Source organism: Doryrhamphus excisus, linkage group LG22 (assembly GCF_037039965.1).
Source record: "Doryrhamphus excisus strain RoL-2023G ecotype Guam linkage group LG22, RoL_Dexc_Guam_v1.1, whole genome shotgun sequence".
In the NCBI taxonomy this organism is placed as follows: domain Eukaryota; kingdom Metazoa; phylum Chordata; class Actinopteri; order Syngnathiformes; family Syngnathidae; genus Doryrhamphus; species Doryrhamphus excisus.
The window spans coordinates 5,655,093-5,672,175 of NC_136378.1; the positions used below are offsets into that span (position 1 = coordinate 5,655,093).

Sequence of the window (17,083 nt, forward strand, 5' to 3'; positions counted from 1 at the left end):
ACATCATGACTGGTTCAAGACTCTTCATCCTTGTATTTAGCAAACATCAACTGCTTGTATTGTTTCTTGAATTGGCTCATCGTTGTGCATTGTTTGAGGTCCTTACTCAATCCATTCCATAGTTTGATTCCACATACTGAAATGCTATGGCTTTTTAACGTAGTCCTAGCATAGAAGTGTTTCAAATGTACTTTTTCCCTGAGATCATATTTCTCCTCTCTTGTAGAGAAGTATTGGATGACATTTTTAGGTAAATGGTTATTTTTAGGGCTGCACGGCGGTCTAGTGGTTAGTATGCAGACCTCACAACTAAGAGCCCAGGATTCAATTCCACCCTCGGCCATCTCTGTGTGAAGTTTGCATGTTCTCCCTGTCCATTCTCCAGGTACTCCGGTTTCCTCCAACATTCCAAAAACAGTCTTGGTTAATTGGCGACTCCAAATTGTCCATAGGTATGAATGTGAGTGTGAATGGTTGTCTGTTTATATGTGCCCTGTGATTGGCAGGCGCCTCTCCCCCGAAGACAAGTGGGATAGCTCCAGCACCCTTCGCAACCCTGGGAGGAAAAGCGGTAGAAAATGAATGAATTATTATTTTTAGCCTTATGTATTATTTTAGCTGTTTGAAGATGAACTATATCAGCAAGTTTAAGTATTTGTGATTTTAGAAATAAGGAGTTAGCATGTTCTCTGTAGGCGGCATTATGGATTATCCTTACTGACCTTTTTTGCAGTACATTTAGCGAGTGAAGATTGCTTTTATAGTTATTACTCCATATTTCCACACAATAAGTAAGATATGGTAGAACCAGAGAGCAATAAAGAGTGTGGAGTGATTTCAGATTGAGAACAAATTTTAATTGAAAGTATTTTTCATGAAGCATGAAAAAAAGTTCATTACAAGACAATTAATTGATATTATGCAAAATACAGTAACAAAATATTGTTATTTTTTGTACAATATTTATTATTATTTTATTATATTATATTTATTATTTATTTTATAATAAAATATCACAGTTTTCCCATTTCCCAAAAATGAATGATTTTGTATAATGGCTGTTTTTGGGGGAACCGCAAATGGAGTATTGACATCTCACTTCATTTTAATGGGGTGAATTTGTTGACATACGAGTAATTTGACTTGCGTTGTGCACTGCCACAAAAAAAATTAAAATAAAATACTTTTAAGTCAAAGCACCACCACCTTGTACAGTATTTTGCTTTATAAACAAGCCACGCCCAGCCCGACTGCCAACATGCCCCAACTCACTTTTTTTATCACCATTATCCAAAACAATTAACAATATTTCAACAAAATAAAAACAAAGAAGTATTTTCATATTGATTCATTCTTTATCCTTCTTTCTTCAAGTCTTTGTTCCTAAGGTCAAGCTTATCCCCTGTGTTTGTGTGTTGTGTTTGTGTGTCATGATGATATATTGGTTTACACAGTTAACACTCCCTGTAATATGTCTTAGCTGTCAGTGGGCTGATTAGCTAACATGTTCACAACAGGCTTGAGGTTGAAAAGTCTCTTCGGGCACTCTGACTGCTCTACATGTCACAATCTGAATCACAGCAGAGATACATCATTTTTCAAAACATTTTGATGTATGTGTTGTAACGTTTGGTGTTAAGATTATTGTTTGGAGGGGGTCGAGCTTGGTCTTAGCGTTTGTGACGCGATTAACAGAGATGCTAACTCCAGAAAGATTTTGTGTACTTTATTGGTTGAGACCAGGGTGGCAGACTGAGGATATAAAACTATGGTGGCAAAATATGATGGATACAAAGCTTTCAACTTCTTCGCCTTTCCTCTTTCCTCCTGGCTCTCAGGTGACAAATATGTCCCCCACACACCTACCAATGACCATGTGACCACGCCCTCCACACTTCTGCGGACCACAACCTAAAACTGTCTCCTACAATTATATCAGCTGTTTAAGGGGGTATACTTTATGTGTTTACTTGGGTGATGTACATGTATATGTATATATATATATATATATATATAGTATATATATAATCCATGTGACCAATTTTATCTCAGCAAATGATAGCTTCTATTTTCTTCCTCATTGCAGCAGTGACAAAACAGTGACATGCACATTATACTTACAAAGTTATTGTTTGCACTGTTGCTCTTGGGACCTGCAGTTGCTTTGAAATGGCTCCAAGTGACTTTCCTGACTTGTTCAAGTCAATGATTCGCTTTTTCAGATCTGTGCTGAGCTCCTTTTGACTTTCTATTGTAGCTTTTGTGGGTTATTGTATCCAATGACCCCTATTCAAATGGTCTTGGTGAAGTCACCGACTATAGTCACTCACAAGAAGTTAAGAGGCCATGCCATGAAGGTTATTTAAATTACGCAACTTTCTAAGTCATCAAAATTGCTAATTCATGTTGATGTATGTATATTTTTGACCAAGCAGATTTCGCTTAATCGATGATAAAGTCAGAAAAGTATAGAAGCCCGTTTCTGCCACTGTAAAAAAAATATCCCAAAGGTAAGTCGAAAATTATGAGATAAGAAAGTTGAAATTCCAAGATAAAAAGTCGAAATTATGAGATTCCAACTGCACAATGGCGAGACAGTTGTGAACAAGGTGAGTAGTCTTGTATAAACGTTGGTTGTTTGCTGTATGTCCAATAAGTTGCACAAGACACATGTCTTGTGCCGATTGGAACTCAATCAGGAATGTGAAGTCATTCACACAACAATGGGCACGGGTGCAATGCTATCGCAGAGTATGCTGAAATATGTTCTGCTTTGCACATGATGGGCAGCACTACTACTAGTGGTACCATGTATTGTAGCGATGGGTGTATTTTGTTGTTGTACACTCTATATATGTATAACTCTATATAAGCCTACAGCATTGTTGGAAATTAGCTTCTACTGGCAGAACAGTGACCCTACCTGGCTGTAAAGAGGAAATGCAAGTCAGACTCAGTACAGGGTGTATCCTCTTTGCAACACAAGCAGGGAGTGTCTCTTTACTTTATGCCACAGGCCACCCCACTGATGTTTTGTCTGAACAAAAAATGATCCTTCATGTGTACGCTTTGGAGGACAGTGGCATTGTAACTTCTTGTGGACTGTTTTCTCAAATATGTAAATGAACTATTCAGTTAAGAATGATGTTTGTTCACTTCTTTATAAGCACTCATGTCAATATTATATTATATTAATATTCAATATTTTGTACATCTTCATGGTAGCTTGTTTATCAGTTCTCGTAGCTTAATATAGAGGTCAACTGTTTCATACACATCATTTGTTATCTTGAAATTGTTCCCCAACATCAAGTCCACATGGACATTAAACACATCTTCATGACATGGGAAGTCTATATACACCCTTCAGGGCAGATTTGAACCTTATTCAAGTCCACAGGTTGCAAATAGTTTCTGCCTCCATATATGTAGATGTGGAACTGCATGCAAAATGGAAGGACGTACATCAGGTGATGGTGATTTGTGGACTTGGCGGACTCTGTGGTTGTTCCAAATTGATGCAATCTCATTAAGTTCTGCTGTGGTACACACGCCTCCGTAATCTTGACCTCAGATCAACTCCTTCAACACCCAGTATCTTAAGTAAACAGTGACAATTCCTTGTAGACAGCCTTTTTGGTGCATCCACCGGTAGCCGTGGCACTGACCAGATGTGTCCAGCTGTTCTTGAAGGAAGGATGCCACTTCAGCCACATCCCTTTTATTATTTCAATGCCTCAAAATTATTTCCAAGGTGCGTTTGCTTAGTACAATTCCATATAAATTCACCAGCAAATGAAGTATTTCATCACTTGTAAAGCCACACTTAAATTACTCCTCAATGTACTCACAATCCATGCCTGAACAGGAGAGAAGAGCTGCTGCTGTAACTCTTCTACTAAGCTATCTCATTATTTACACTTTTTATCTCATAATTTTGACTTTCTATCTCAGAATTTCGACTTACCATTGGGATATTTTTTTTTTCAGTAGCGGAAACAGGCTTCCATAGAAAAGAACCAAACTTCATGAATATTTTTCGTGACAAAGAAGTATCTGTTCCAATCACTCTATCAGAGAAAAATGAGAGTTGTAGAAATAACTGGAAACTCAAGAGAGCCATGACATTATGGTCTTTACAAGTGTATGTAAACTTTTGACCATAACTGTGTATATATGTATATATATATATATATATATATATATATATATATATATATATATATATATATACCACCAAATATTCAACCTGTCCAGGGTGTATCCTGCCTCTCACACCAAGGCAGCTGGGATAGGCTCCAGCATAACCAATACCCTAGTGAGGATGAGCCACATAGAAAATGGTTGAATGCTGATTACTATATTACATAGACATTCTTTGCAATGTCTGTTTTTGCAATATTGACTCTGTTCTCCTCTGTGAATCAGCACCGTATCATTTTGGAGTAGTTTGATTGCCCGAATGATCCTCAGACCTATGTTTTCAGTGGCTATGTGCCTCTGGTAGGATCTCCCAAGGCAAAACAGGTCAGAGGTGACGGGCCAGACCAAGAGTGATTCAGAAGACTGAATAAATGCAAGAGGAGGACCGAACCTTGGCACCAGGCCTGGGGGAGTGGCTCGCAGGTAAGTGCCTGCTGGGCCCACCCTGAAGAAGCCACACATGATCTTTCACGGTAGACCCACCACCCCCTGCGGGTGCAAGCACATTTTCCTACGCCTTTGAGTTGGGGAAAGGGTCCTGACTGTCATTTGTGCGTATGCTGCAAACAGCAGTTCAGAGTACCCAGCCTCCTTGGAGTCCATCAGACAGGTGCTGGAGAGCACCCCAACTGGTGACTCTGTTGTTCTACTGGGAGACTTCAACACCCACGTGGACAGTGTGACCTACTAGAGGGGTGTGATTAGGAGGAACGGCCTCCCCGATCTGAACCCGTGTGGTCTGATGGGATTGGACTTCTGTGCAAACTGTAACGGTCCGTACTTAATACCATGTTTGAACATAATGATGTGGACTTGGCACCAGGACACCCAAAGCCACAAGTCTATAATTCACTTCATAGTCGTATCAAATGCAGGTGGAGAGGGGCTGAGCTGTGAACTGAATACTACCTGGTGATGAGTTGGATTAAACCACTGGACAGACCTGGAAGAGCTAAACGTGTAGTGAGTGTGCTCGGAACATCTGTCAGAGTCCCCCATTCGTTGAGTCTTCAACTCTCACCTCCAGCAGAGCTTCGGTTGCATCCCAGGGAAGGACAAGTTTATTGATTCCAAATGGGCCATATTCCGTGCCTCCATTGCTGAGACAGCCCATCAGAGCTGCGGCCGCGACGTGGTTGTTGCCAGTTGTGGCAGCAAGTCCAGAACCCAATGGTGGAAACCAAGTATCAGGGCTGCTGTCAACTTGAAGAAGGACTATCGATCTTGAATGGCTTGTGGGACTCCTGAAACAGCTGACAGGTACAGGCGGGTCAATCTGCATGCGGCTTTAGTGGTGGTCCAGTTAAAAACCCAAGTGTAGGAGGAGTTCGGTGAGGCCATAGAGCACGACTTTCCTTCCGTCTCAAAGAGGTTCTGGCAAACACTACACTACGTCCAACGCTACAGAAAGGGGAAGAACATGGTGGGGCATTCTGACCTCGATTCTGGATATAATCGGACGGTGGAAGGAATACTTTGAGACCCTTCATCGGGCTGTGACATTCCAGGGTGTACCCCACCTCCCGCCTGAAGACAGCTGGGATAGGCTGCAGCACCCCCACGACCCTTGTGAGGATAAGCGGTAGAAAATGAATGAATGAATGTTGTCAGCATTGTTTCCATTTGTTTTTCCAAGTCCTGAAATAAAGCCATAAAACCTCATCACCCATAGTTACTATTATGCCCTGAACAGTAGGGAAGCTTTAGATTAGATGTTTTAAGTGATCCACTTTTGTATTAAATGCTATAAATTTTAGGTAATGTCTTCATTTATTGTAAAGTAACAGGTTACATTGGAAAAAAATTTACAGAAATCCCTTGTGTAGGAGCCAAATATGTGGTTGTGTGAGTGCGCATATGGAGGTGTGTACTTCTGTTGGTGTGCAATGGTGGTTCCCATGTCTGCCCAGATCCCTCCCCCCAGAACTGTGTGTCTAAAGTGCAGTTAAAATTGCAGGGTGACCAAGCCAGAGGAATGGCGAGGACAAAGGGACCTCCGCAAGGAAAACCCTCACAACCAATTGCAGATCACCCCCCTAGGTCCTACATGTATGTGAGGTGGTGCAATGCAGCAGGGAGGACTGGGGCCCACACACGCCCACCCCGCACTACCGACCAGCCGAGCGGGCCAAGCCAGCACAGCACCGCACGGAGCAAGCAATGGGCTACAGGAACGCCCACAGGCCCCACCCAGTCCATCATGGCAACCAGTCTGGCCTGACAACCCAGTCCCCCCCAGTAATGGCCTCCTGCAACAAACCAGCATCTTGTTGAGTCTTTGTAGAAAAATTGAGAGCTAGGTATCCACTCTTTCATCTGTGAATGGCGCTGAGACTAGCGATTAGCAACACATCATGTTAGTCCGTGAAATAAAAATTGTTTTTCACGTTGGCTGCTACAATAATATCACTGTAGCTTGGTTAAGAAACAAGTCAGTTATTTAACTGGAACGCCTGTTGGTGTTTTTAAAAGTTTTTTTTTGTGATGGCTTTAGTGTCAAAATAGGTATTTCCCATGACGGCCGTTGCAGGAAGCTGATATATGTATTTTCACGAGAATGCACAGAAAGGGGAAAGAAATATGTGTTCATGTTTCACATAAAGATTGTGAATGATGGGCAAAATTCCCCCAAAAGTGCAGTTCCCCTTTAATTTGAGCTTCTCTCATTTTGTGAATTTCTCCTGGAGATTAATAAAACCTTTTTTTGAGTTGCTAGTTTATGGCTGAGCGGCTGATTGGAAAGCCCTTCCATGCCATCCCTGTTGATTATGTGTATGTATATATGTCTCAAAACTGCTGAATGTATTGCTATCCAGTAAAGTGGGATGAATGGCACATGATGATTTGAACTGTTACTGAAACTATGAAGGGTAAATTAACTTTATTAACTTTACTTTATCTTGAACTGAAAATGTAATTGTTTGGAATGTCTTTACCGGTAAATTTTGACTGACATGTTGATGCCTGTTTCTGGCCTTTACAGGTCAGGTTTTATAGACGGCTTTGGTTCTGCACCAAGCAAAGAAGCCCTTCAGAAGTGGCAGCGAACTGGTAGGACTGTCTTTCCTTTTGGCTCTGTGGATAGTGGACTAAAGGATCGAGGACCATTCCTCCAGAGTGGAGTTCCCCAATCCACCGTTACCCCAGAGACTCAACAAACCCAGCTACTTGGCAAAGATTGCTGTGATCCTCTGTTTGTGAAAAATTGCTTTTGTTTGTCATTTTGTTCACCTTCCCTTGTGTGACAAATCTAACCTCTGATGCACTGGTTCAATTGGTTGGTAATTGAATGGGAGAAACCAGTAATATGAACCATCAGCAGTCATTTGACTTTCCAGCTATGCCCGGTTAGAGTGACAGTAAGCAGCCCAATCAAAGTTTGAGAGGAAATTGTGTACATGTGCAGCACTCACATTTATGGTGCCACCCCATAATGTTACAGTGGCATGATTTAGGGTTCACTAAAATTAAATAGAAGAGTTTATTCCTTCATGAGAGAAACAATTTAACACTCCCAACCACCAAACATAAAGACAACCCTCTGACTCATTTCAACATCTGTCTGAACAGATGTAATCTGATGCAAATATGGGTATAAAGATTCAGTCTTTCTAGCAACTTCTAAAAATTGGCTAATAAGGATGAGGCATGAACAGGAAGTGGGTGTGGTTTAACAAAAAATGTCTGGGGCTTATTTTAAGTCTGAAATTGACATTGATTGATCAGAAGTTGCTATATTTATTATTATTTAGCTTTTTGCGTACTGCGTATATGTGTAAGTGATCTGTAAGACTTTAATTATTTAGTTAATGATCTGTGTGAAGTTGGTGATAAATGCTTACAAACAGGAAAATTATCATTGTTCACTGTATTTTTCTCAAAAGCGCCACATGCAGGACTACAAGCAAAGTTTTCCAACTCACTTTATATCAGCGGTCAAATGAGAAGCAAGCAGACGGAAGAAAATAACAGAGTTCGGCAGCAAGAATGAGGGACTGTGAGAATGAGAGAGCAAGAATGTTTTCACACACACCAATTTTGACATAAATGTGACACCATAAGCATGGCTCTTCACGTTGGCTGTAGCGAGTCTGTCTACGGAGGGGTGGTCGCTGTGTGTGACTGGCCAATCACAGAGTGTGTAGAGTGAATACATAAGTAGTTACCCCATGAGGATTTCCCTTCAACATGCTTATGAACAATGACAAGCTGTACTGGTATCATGCTCGTAAACTGTGTTGTTGTGTATATGGTTGATGTTTCTAAGGAATGGTCTATACTTGTGGCTTTGTGTAAAAGTGTTTGCTCTGCATTTGGTTTATTGTTCCACAACACTAGTTATGAAAAATGGACAGGAAATAGGTGCACACTATGCACAAGAGAATAGCCTTTAGTAGTTGCATCTCAAAGACACTGACACTTTAAAGCAGCAGTAGGAATACCACACGCTTCCACGGAAACCTAAAAAAAAAATCCCTCACCCACAGTGTTGAAAATTTCTCTTAACAAATTGCTTACTGTGGTAAACATGACATATGTGTTCCAGATGTTTGATTTCTGAATAGTTTGAATGTATAACACACAGAAAGAAAAGTATAGTAAATTAATTTCCACAATTTTCTGTACTCTCTGTACAGAAAATAAATCTCATTTAAGTAGCAACATAAAATATGAGGGGTAAATGTGATTACACATGCTGACAAAGTGTACATTCTGAAGTGGAGTCTAGACATATGATGTAAAGGCTGAAACAGATTAACCTAATAGAGTAAATATGGTAATACAGCAAAGTGGTTCAACAGTGGTGCAGGTCATGGGACTGAAATAACATTAGATGAGGAATCATGAAAAAAACTATTTTGAACCCATAATGGTGAGATAGGCATGAAACAGATGTTAATCACTGTTAGTTTTGCTTGCCTCTATATTTATTGGTCATTGCTCATCATGAGTAAAAAAAAATATATATTTTTTTCACATAACTTTATTCATTCATTCATTCATTTTCTACAGTTTTTTCCTCATGAGGGTCACGGGGGTGCTGGAGCCTATCCCAGCTGTCTTCAGGCGGGAGGTGGGGTACACCCTGGACTGGTGGCCAGCCAATCACAGGGCACATATAGACTAACAACCATTCACACTCACATTCATACCTATGGACAATTTGGAGTCGCCAATTAACCTAGCATGTTTTTGGAATGTGGGTTAAAACCCACGCATGCACGGGGAGAACATGCAAAATCCACACAGAGATGGCCGAGGGTGGAATTGAACCCTGGTCTCCTAGCTGTGAGGTCTGCATGCTAACCACTAGACCGCTGTGCCGCCCCACATAACTTTATATTGTGCAATTTTCAGTCATGGCTTCTTCATTATGAATTTGTAACACAGAGTCCCAGGAATTCAAACAGAACAGAATACATGGGTTTGACATCTTCTGCATATATGTATTCATTTCCTCTATTGCTTGCCCTCATTAAAGCCATGGATGTACTGAATCCCAGCTCAGCTTACTTTCTGTTAGAGGCAGGGTACACCCTAAACCACACAGACAAGCTGAACCCCCGCCTCATGAGGTGGAGAATAATTTACTTTGGTTAAACATTTAGTTTTCAGGTTGCTTTAACAACTATTAGTTTTATTCCCTTTTATTTGTATATGAAGTGCAAAGCACCCTATCCTACTCTAGGAAAAGCTGTTACTTTGTTGTAAAAGTCTGATCAACTTCTGGTGAGCTTGAAGATATAGTCCTCCATCATGGCAGTCAAAGTCATTAATTCATGTGTCAAATTTTGGGGTTGTGGGCTGAACTCAAAAATGTACCTTAGAGTGAAGATTTCTTCCTCAGAAGAGAGTTTATTGATCGTCACAGTCCATGAATGTGGTGGGGGGGGGGGGGAGGGGGTCCTTGGAGGATAGGCAAGGACGGCTGAGCAGCTAACACTGCAGCAGGGCCAGGCAGGGAAAACATGGTCAAAAGGAGAAAAAAATCTTACATGAACATTGACGAGAGCCAGCGTTACCATTAAAAGTTGTTAACATCTCCTCTCGGTGGGTCTTTTAGGGATGGCATCAAGGATGATGCAAGAATGATTCCACGTCAAAGCCATAAAAGGTGTTATACAAGGGTGCTAAAGGAATAAACGGTGGGGGAGGGGGATGAAGGATATGGAAGGAGAGGAGGGGAATTAAGGATCTGGGCGATCCTAACACAGATCTTAAAAATACCTTGCATTTTACTTGCTGCTTTTCTTTTCCATGGAAAGACGGGAGTGACAAGCACCTTCCAGCTCATTTACGTCCCCACACCTTCAGGCTGAAGGGATTACGTTTCCCTTGCAGCATTTCCCTGATGGCATTCCTGTATATTTTATCGTGGGATTAGCAAGAATAATCATGTCTCATGTACATTAGAGACATTACACAGTTTGTGGAAAGTCATGGTATATAATACATGTTTAAGTAATAATAAAATATTGCTGACAAGTTGGTGTCCACACAGCTCGGAGACCCGAGTTCGATTCCACCCTCAGGCATCACTTTGCAGAGTTTGCATGTTTTCCCCGTGCATGTGTGGGTTTCTTACGGTTGCTAGTTTTGTGACCTCATTTGAATTTGCCAAATTAATGAGCATTACTGAATACTGTAGTATTGGGTCAACTAAGTATCACCAGATTTGGTTTTGGGTGTGTAAACCAAACTGGCTGAATAAATATCATCTGTCCACATCTTAAAACCACAAGATTCAATGCACCAAATTGTAAAATACAACAATTTCTTCCACACAATATTCAAATACCTCTGTTTGACTATAATTATTTAACCAACTATGTAACCACACAGATGGCCACGCAGGCATAGGGAGAGCTTGCCCCACTTCATTGCCCTTCATTGTAAAAGTTTTACAGCGAACTTGAAGGTCTATTTCAAAATAGGATCCCTGTTGTTTTCAAGCAACAAGGCCAAACCAGCTCGTCATAACGTTTGTCAAGCATTTGCCCCCAGAGTCATGCAACGTATCTAACAATGTGACCCTGGTCTGTTGGTCATACAGTTTTCAGTGTGGCGATGTCACCTGTCAGGTGAATGGTGCACCTGCTAGGGCAGCATCTGTCTCTCTGACGCACCAACACAATCTCATTACGCAACAGCATAAATGTATCTCTAATGGATATTCTCCTCATTAGGGGGCAATTTCTAATAAGGGTACACAAACACTCAGAACTTAAAATGTACCAAAAAGCTGGACCAACTTGGAAAGATTGCATTGAGGTCTTGAGAAGACCTTGAAACTACTTTCACACATTCTTGAAAGGCATTATGTTGGAAATGTAACAGTGTGTGTGATTGTTTTCAGGAAGCAGGTCTACCAACATAATGCATGTGAGAGCCATGAAAAACTGTAATGGTCTAAATCACCTGGAACAAAACATATTCATTGTTTCTCTGACCTTGATGGGCCTTGGCACTGACTATTTTCATCTCTGACCTCTTTCTTACATTAAAGGTAACCTGCATGGTATTGCACAGAACCCTTTATGGGTTTGCCTTGACCAACGTCTGAAAATTGTGCATTCATTCATTCATTCGTTCATTTTCTACCGCTTATCCTCATGAGGGTCGCAGGGGTGCTGGAGCCTATCCCAGCTGTCTTCGGGTGAGAGGCGGGGCGCACCCTGGACTGTTTGCCAGCCAATCACAGGGCACATATAGACAAACAACCATTCACACTCACATTCATACCTATGGACAATTTGGAGTCACCAATTAACCTAGCATGTTTTTGGAATGTGGTAGGAAACCGGAGTACCCGGAGAAAACCCACGCATGCACGGGGAGAACATGCAAACTCCACACAGAGATGGCCCGGGGGTGAAATTTACTACGGTCTTCTAGCTGTGAGGTCTCCGCGTTAACCACTCGACCGCCGTGCAGCCCAGTGTGTATATATGCTTTTTAATACAGAAGATGAAATAAAGCACTTATTAGGAAGAGAGCGAAGATGGGCTGCACATTGGTCGAATGCTTAGCGCGCAGGCCACACTAGGAGACCCCAGTTCGATTCCACCCTCGGCCATCTCTTTGTGGAGTATGCATGTTCTCCCTGTGCATGTGTGGGTTTTCTCCGGCTACTCCGGTTTCCTCCCACATTCCAAAAACATGAATGTTCGGTTCATTGGCTGGCGACCAGTCCAGGGTGTACCCCGCCTCTCGCCCGAAGACAGCTGGGATAGGCTCCAGCACGCCTGCGACCCTCGTGAGTATAAACGGTAGAAAATGATTGAATGAATGAGAGCAAATACATCTAGCATTTAGACCTTGTCACTCTGGTGTAACATCTTTAAATGGAGGCTCTTAAAGGTCTGAAATTAGGAACCCTTTTCAACTAATTCAATCCCAGCCATTTTTCAAAAGACATCTCCTCCTCATTTTAGAGGATTTTGACTGATCTTTCAACGCACATACAATATTGTTTTTCCAGGATATATAAATATAGAACGTACCCAAAGATATATTATATTAGGTTTGTTGTTATCATTTTCTATCAGCAAGTTTCAACAAAATATCAGATTAGAGTATGTTTCAGTTAGTCATACCTTCTGCAACAAAAACACTAACCAATGTTCCACTGTATTAGCATTGTTTCATTTAAAATCAGTGTTAAGACGCAAAAATCATCAATAAAAAAAATAAAACTGTACTTAGTGTAATTGTACATATCGGGTACTTTACTGTCTTTCAAAAGTTGGAATGTGAAACATTGCAAAACGGCCAAACGAAATCACACCGCATGTGCAGCAAAACAAGCTCAATGAAAGCGGAGGTCCAGTTGCAGCCTGTTACTACTCCCCCGTTTCTGGATTAAAGAAAAAAGGAGGACCAATCACTCATTGTCAAATATGGTGACAGCCAGCGCCTCTCCTTGCTAAAAGCCAAAGGCTCTCTGTCTGCTAGCTTTGGTGATGAATGAGTGATGGTTTGATTGTGTAGCCAGAGTCCAAGTACAGTGTGTTGAAGTATGTGGAGCTCCATTCATGTCCATGTCCTTGAACACCAGGCTTTCAACATAGATAAAAACCTGTCCTCACATAATCCTGCTTTAGTTTGAAACAAAAAATATGTCCTGCAGAACTGAATATCAACTATCCATGGTAATGGTTTAATTTTATTTGAACATGTGTTACAACCCTGAAAAGGGGGAAATATATGAATGAGGATGGCCAGACACGATGTCTCCCTCTGGTAGCCTCATCTAGAATATTTTGATTATTTCATACAAGAAAACATGCGTATGTCAAGCACACAGTAACCATTTTGTGAACTTTTGTGAACTTGTACAGCAAATTAATAAAACAACAAATAGGGTCTGTTAGACTTTAAGTTGAAAAAACGGCCTCTTACTAGCCCGGGATAGCCATAGCCTCTGAAATGCACACCAGACCATGGGCTTGAGAGCGCTTCAAGTTTATTTTGCAAGACAGTCCAATAGCATTTCCCCCAGCACACACAACAGGCCTCCCCCGCACAACAATTCACCCAGCCCCTTTTACCCGGGAAGGGCCATCCAAAATTCCCCAATGAGAGGGTGAGGCAATTTGTCTAAAAGGTACCATATTTACATTTATAACACCCTTCTTTTATTTTACAAAAGCCTTTCAATAGTACCACACTGAAGTTTCACTTTCTTTATACATTTTAAGCACTAGATTGCATTTAACAATTTAGATTACCCAACAACTACCCACCCAGTTAATCCCCCCTCCTCCAGTGACACTTGTGAGAGTCCAATCAAGGTGATCAGCCTCTGGCCTGCACTCACATGGGTGCGCCTCTATGCTTTGTGCCCCGACCAATCACGTCAAAGAAAGGAGAAACTGATGAGAAATTAGGAACAAAACCAATGACTTCTAAATGAAAAACTAACTAACTAAAGTGGCAATTAAACAACTTAAATTGCAAACAAATATAATTAAAGTACTAACCACAATATATGTGTAAATAACAATATATACACAAATAGGAAACATGATGTTAGAGTAAAATGTAAAGTCAATCATTATAGTGTTAAGTTATCACCCTTATATCCGTTTGCTTAGACAATAGACAATAGCCTTGAGTGTTTTGAAGCAGCATTTCCAGGCGCTGACCAGCTACTCCCAACACCACTAATCTTGCAGGTGCCTGGAAATGCCAGCAGCAACCTTGAAGAAGTTCCATCATGCAAAATGTGCCGAGATAAGAACACATGCACAAAAAGTAATTATTCTCACATACACACACACACATAGACAACAAGTACAGCTTGCTGCTGAACTGCTTGCTTCCCCCTCCCCTTAGAGTTGCACAACCATGTATTAGGGACCTCCTAAAGAAAATAAAAAGAGAGGTTCATGAATGGCATACTCAGAGTGGAGCGGCATGTCACTGGGTATGTTGTTTCACTCTCCTCGCTGCGAGAAACTTTGAATATTGTTGTCTGTCTCTTCTGTATTTAAGTGTTTTTACAAGTGTCAGAGGAGTTTGAACCTGACACATGACAGTGTGTAGGTGGGGCATACACCTGATCAGTGAGGGACGATTGGCAGCTCCCTCACAGGGTCCCTTTTTACATTTTAACACAACTCAAATACAAAGCATTTGCATGTTATTTTAAACATACAAAGAACAAAGAACGTATACCGTACATATCTACATCAACAAATACATACCTCAAACATAAACAGCACCATAACCGCTCCTAACAGACGGCAGTTTGCTAGCTTACAATGCCATGTAGCACCTAAAACGTGGTACCACTTTAAAAGTTCTTAAAATGCGCCAAATATGCTCAAAAATGTTTACATATTGCAGCACTGTAACAAATACATTTAACTGCCCGTGACATACCTGAAAAGGGGGAAAGATATGAATGAGGATGGCTGGACACGATGTCTCCCTGAGGCAGGCTCATCCACAATGGAGCTGAGGCCAAGAACTCCCCCTTTCGGCTGTTGCAGACATAAATAATTGATCCCTGATTAACTGATTCCATGTGCATTTGTAACCACTTTAACACAATTTAAATAGCTGTAACCCTTTTGCAAATTAGCTTTCACACATCTAATACCAGCTAGAACATGGCTGATGTATTACTTAATTAATTAATTATTCACTTTTTAAGTGAGCACATTGCAACACAAACAATATATCACAAATGCACACAATTTACAATGGAATACATCACATAGTACAATTCATTGTCCAAAAAAAGTGGGAAGAAGCAGAGCTTGTTTAATCCTACGCTCCACCTTACCCCCCATTGTTTTTCTCAGACATTGAAAGTGATAACAGTTAGGAGTTACAGTTAGAAAGTTCGTTTTTCTCTGAGATCATATCTCTCCTATTTTATGAAGTTTTTAGGGGACAGGTTATTGTTTGCTTTGTGCATGATTTTAGCTGTTTGAAAATGTACTGAATTAGCTAATTTTAATATGTGGAGTTATAGAAATAGAGGATTTTCATGTTCTCCATACACGGCTTTATGGATTATGCACCTTGATCTTTTTTGCAGTACATTTAGCAAGTGGAGATTTCTTTTATAGTTATTACTAGGGATGAGCGAGGACAGCACTATCTGTATCTTTTCACTCATTTAAATCATCTGTATACTATCTGTACTGTGTATGTGAAATTGATCTGTAAGACTTATTATTTAATTATTTTTAATGATCTGTGTGAAGTTGGTGATTCATGCAAACATTTAATGGAGGAAACAAGGAAATCATCTGCCAGCCTTGTTCACTGCATTTTCCTCAAAAGACACAACTTTCAGTAATGGAAGCAACGTTGTTGTGACTTGATCTCACGAGCCAAATTAGATGAGAGCAGATGACAAAAAATACAAAAACAAAACACCAGCAGTGACCAGCAGCTCTCTTGTGAAACGTGTGGTGTACGAAACAAGTTTAAGATTACAACGTGCATACTGCAGTATCTTGAGAGGGGTGTGATATTTGACCATAGCCATTCAGGCAGAGTGCATTGACCCCTGGGGTACTCCATTCTCTTCCTCCCGAGGACAGCAGTCTCAGTAGGGAAGCCCAGACTTCCTGGTCCCCGGCCACCTTCTCCTGCTCCACCGGGAAGACACCAAGGCGTTCCCAGGCCAGCTGTGAGACATAATCCCTCCAGCATGACCTAGGTCTGCCCTGGGGCCTTCTCCCAGCTGGACATGCCCGGAATACGTCACCAAGGAGGTATCCGCACGAGATGCCCGAGCTACCTCTATGTGGCTCTTCTCTGACCGGTGAATTGAGAGCTTTACACTCAGATGCAAACTGTCCCACTGGTCACTGCCTGAAGAGGCCATCAGGACCACATCTCCCACGGAGATGTAGCCCCCGAAATGGACTCCCTCAGTGCCTTGGCTGCGCCTAGAAATTCCGTCTATTAAATTCTGAATAGAATGGGTAGCTTTGGTGGTGGCCAATGTTCAATGGAAACGGGCTCGACTTACTGCTAGCAATGCAAACCAGGCCCCTGCTGCAGTTGTACAACGACATGTAGTAGCACACCACCAATTCTGTCCTCCCAGAGCAGCCGCCACAGGAAGACATGGTAGACATGGTTCAATGGCTTTGTCCACAAAGCACATGTAGACAGGTTGGGCGAACTCCCATGTACCCTCCAGTACACTCACAAGTGTGTAGAGCAAGTCTAGTGTTCCACGACCAAGAAGAAAACCACATTGCACCTCTTGCAGCCGAGGTTCGACTAACGGTCATACCTTTCACTTCAGCACCCTGGAATAGACTTTTCCAGTGAGGCTGAGGAGTGTGATCCCCCCATAGTCGAAACACCAATCTGGTCTGCCAAGCCAGAGGTACTGTCCCCGACCACG

At 41.5% G+C, this 17,083-nt stretch overlaps 1 long non-coding RNA gene across 1 annotated transcript; it reads right to left on the reverse strand.

Moving 5' to 3' along the window:
* Nucleotides 1-10,103: 10,103 nt before the first annotated feature.
* LOC131110405 (uncharacterized) lies at nt 10,104-15,183 on the reverse strand. The gene is made up of 4 exons (XR_009120884.2): nt 15,091-15,183; nt 10,432-10,564; nt 10,227-10,334; nt 10,104-10,146 (listed from the first exon to the last, which is right to left on the reverse strand). It is a non-coding gene; the product is annotated as an uncharacterized LOC131110405 (long non-coding RNA).
* Between the last annotated feature and the right edge of the window lie 1,900 nt (nt 15,184-17,083).